The following is a 4,113-nucleotide window of genomic DNA, read 5'->3' as shown; positions in this document are numbered from 1 at the left end:
GTAATTAAGGTCCTTTGGGCTCCACACTGCCTGCTTCTAGCAGGAGGTCATCTGTATACGCTTTCCAGAGGATCAGGTAGTGGCGAAGCCACATGTTGTTAAATAATCTTCTCTTACTGATGACTGTTTTCAGACTGTTTTTGTCTTGAAACCTGTTGTTTTCATGCTGGCAGCTCTTGTATTAGTTGTGTCTTTAACTTGATTCCACCAGAGCCCTTACATTTCACTCTTTTCTGGACAATTTCTTACTCCTTAATTTACTGTGGACCAACTGCTCCGTTTCTCGGCAGTATTTTTGTATCAAACTAACGAAGAAGCGGAAACGCGGTGAGAGGTGAATGAGAATCTACGCATCCGTATTCTATGGCTATGACTCCTGTCTTTGCTCCACTCACCACACTTTTCCGATTCTGGACACCGTCCAGTACTGGTGGGACATCTTGCAGTAAATTACCACATTTTAATAATGGTTCTGTGGGAAGATAATTGTGCATGCGGCATAATTTCTTGGCCATTGGAATTGACATTGTCCACATTTGGAGTGCCAGTCTTTCCCTCCTACAGTATTTTCTCAAGCCGAGTGCATGTGACCTGTGCGTTGGAGACTCCATGCTCACAACTATAGACAGGCTCGATGTACTGAGAATGGCCATGTTTGGTCCAGAATGAGCTAAATGCACGACTATTACATAGCACACAGCGAGCCATCATCCCACACACACACAACAAACCAACACACACACACACAACAACACACATCACACTACACACAGCACATAACACAACTATGAACCTATGATAGTAATACTAATCACTCAAGCTACTGTACATAAAGCTTCCTAGGTTTGGTACAGATGATTGAAGTATTATAGTAATGTTCTAGGAAACACCACACATAACACAGACAGACAGACAGACACCACACAAACCCACAATCACACACACACACACACACACACAACACACACACACCACACACATCTAAGTACACACACAAACACAGTAAAGGCTGTTATCTCTCAATCTCCAGGTAATGATCACAGGCATGTGGCAGTTAACTGATGAGGCGCAGACTCGGCTAGACAACACCATGAAACTGTAGCTGGACCAAGATGTCTGAATTGATCAAGGTAGCAAACAATTCCCTCTGAATGGCACAAAAATCATACGAAGTCTTCTGTTGACTCAGTAACTCTATCATCTCTTTGTAAATGTTTATTTCCAGATGTGGAGAATGGTGGCTGAGGGAGGAAGGTGAAGGTGACCAGGTAAATATGTAGCAGCTCTAACTCCAGCATCCCATCTCCCTCCTTCTTGTCGTCACGACATTTATTAACTTCCCACAAGAGCTGGAGTAAAATTGTAATCCTCTCAATGAACTCACTTAGTTATCATTTTCACCCCCTTAAGAGCCATTGCGATACAGATAAAAAATCCTCCAATCAGTGCTTCTCTGGAAAAAAAAAAAAAAAAAACCTCTTTCTCTCATCTACCTCATCCTTCTCTGTTGGTGTTTTTCCTCTAGCCCTATCGCTTTAGCCATTCGAGCACAGTACTAGTCATATCACCCATTTTTAGTACTCTCATCATAAGCCTATGGCCTTTCCGATCCTAGTATATTATGAAGCAGGCTAACCACAGGCTTCATCCCCAGAGTTCTCCCAGTGCGCGATGTTCTAGACATGATCACAAGTTTCATCGAGCTAGGCATTCATTTACTGGTGCTGTACGTTCTGCATGGAGCATAACTCGTGTTAAGTCACTCCGATCCAGTCACAGCGCTTTGCTCGAACAATCTCAAGAGTTTAGCAGAGCACCGACATATGACACCATAGTGAAGTCTTGGTAGATGCAAACGTAGGTAGTTATGCACGAAAGTGAGATTAGTATAACAGTCGACCCGTAATACCACGCTTCTGCAAGGTATGGCTTCAATGCAGTACAGAGAAGTACGTGCGATGTCCGATTCACCTATAGTTAGATGAGTAGATCGTAGTGTTGCTGCAACGAGAAACAGCAAGTACATCTATGGCAGGAGAGAAACAATCAGCACTCTCCCTCCTCAGCTACACAGTGCATATACACAGCTCTTCAACGATATCCAGGTAGATTGCTTATATTTTGTCATTTCTTAGTCATGCTAACCCCTCCATCTCATCCACACTACTCATCTCACTTGAGTCATCCTTGTCCAGCATCTCGTACTCTAGTACCGAGCTGCACATTATCGCTAACACCTACAGTATCGTGTGTAGTGTACAGAAGGACAAGCAAGATGAGACGGACCAGGGTGAATTTTGATTAAGAGAGGTATCAGCGAGTAGCAGTGACTCTAATCGACTGTGAATAATGATGAAACGACAAGATTTTTTTTATGTTTCTGAGCCCCTGTCATTTTAGGTTTGGTCCCCGTGTGAAGCCCTGGGGGTTGGGTGTGTTTATAAGAGGATATTTTTCTCAAGCATTACTGCATTGTGTAACGAGTGGTCTGTGCATGTGCCTCACTATGTATATGTACCATATTTATTTCAGAGACATTTTGACTGTTAGTCTTCATACAATCAGAACAATATGAGAAACAAAAAGCCTCTGATTGTTTCAGCGATTCAAAAACCCAACATAAATCAAATCTTCACTTCAAACTATTTTAACTAGTTAAAAGTTTGTTCCTCTTGCCAAAACAACAGGCAACTGGCTGTATCAAATGAGCTGTTTCGACTGTGTAAACAGTGCAGTTGGCAGTTATGGGAAAGTGGTGATATAATCCCATGTAGACAGAAGGTTCAGACAAGCGTCATTACTGGCATTTAGAACTTTTTTTCAAGAACACTGAAATAGACCAAAATGAGACTGTGGAGCTCGATTTTGTGTCTACAAGTTACTTACTGTGTGTCATGTTGAGTTGTGAAACTTTCCTACGCTGTTTTATTGAAACCAAAAATTAAACTCTATATGTATCTTATATCTATTTTTATTATATTAACTTGTAGTGTGTGAAATTGCTTGTCTGGGGACCCCGAGGAGCCATCTTGAGGATTCCTAAAGGTCCAACTTTTGGGACCATAAGACTTATTAGAAGCTTGTAGCCCTTCAAAACTTCATAAGACCTCCAGTACTAGCTCATAGCACTTCACGACTTTGATTTGTTGTGTTTTTGTTAGAATGGTCAATAGCTTGGAGCCTTTTTTACAAGTTAATTTGTCATGGAGGGGATTTCAGGTTTGGTTGCTCATTTATATGAGATACATATCAGCTTTAACCCTTTAATTAACATGCTCAAAGAGATGTGATGTGGCCCTGCTTTACTCGTGATTAATAACTGAAAGGTTGGCTTTTATGAAATGTTTGGATTTTTTTGTTTTGCCATTTGAATTAATTAATAAGGCTGTCTGTCTGAATAAATAAATAATAAATACCTGTTTCTCCCAGTTTGTGGTTGTGTGTGTGTGTGTGTGTGTGTGTGTGTGTGGTGTGGTGTGGGTAAGGGTGCGGAATGTTGTGTGGGGGTGTGTGGTGTGCTTCTTGCAGTCAATGAGAATCTCGGTAGCAGCTAAACACTGTAAAAATTGTACAGTATGTGCTGAGTGTTGTATTTGCCCTTGCCTAGTAGAGTGAGAGAAAAACAGATTCGACTGTATTTCTGGGTGTGACCGGAGACGTGACACATAAGAATCATCTACTATATAATCAGATATGTGTGTCGGTATGGATCCCAGCAAGGCAGCCAAGAACACAGCGCTTGGTGGAGCCTTTAGGGGAGCAGCAGGATGGCTGGTTGGATGCACCAGTCGCTGTCTGAGCCAGAACCTACAAGCTTGAATAAGCCCACACAAAAGCTTCCCAACTGGGCAGACTATGCTGTCATCCAGTCTGTTGACAAAAGACAGGACTGAATACATGTCTTTTTGTTTCACTCTGAACCCCCCTACACACACACACACACACATCACACACACACATTTCCAGTGAGGAGAAACACATCAAGTTCCGCACTAAAGTTGAGGCTGGTTTAATGTGCTGCTGGCAATTCTCTCCTCTGCTTTAAAACAAGCAGAAAGCTCTGTTTGTATTGTGTATGTGTGTGCTGTGTGTGTGTGTGTCGTGCGTGTGTGT

The sequence above is a fragment of the Seriola dumerili genome, unplaced genomic scaffold (genome assembly GCF_002260705.1).
Source record: "Seriola dumerili isolate Sdu_G_001 unplaced genomic scaffold, Sdu_1.0 BDQW01000110.1, whole genome shotgun sequence".
In the NCBI taxonomy this organism is placed as follows: domain Eukaryota; kingdom Metazoa; phylum Chordata; class Actinopteri; order Carangiformes; family Carangidae; genus Seriola; species Seriola dumerili.
This window is presented reverse-complemented; position numbering follows the sequence as displayed.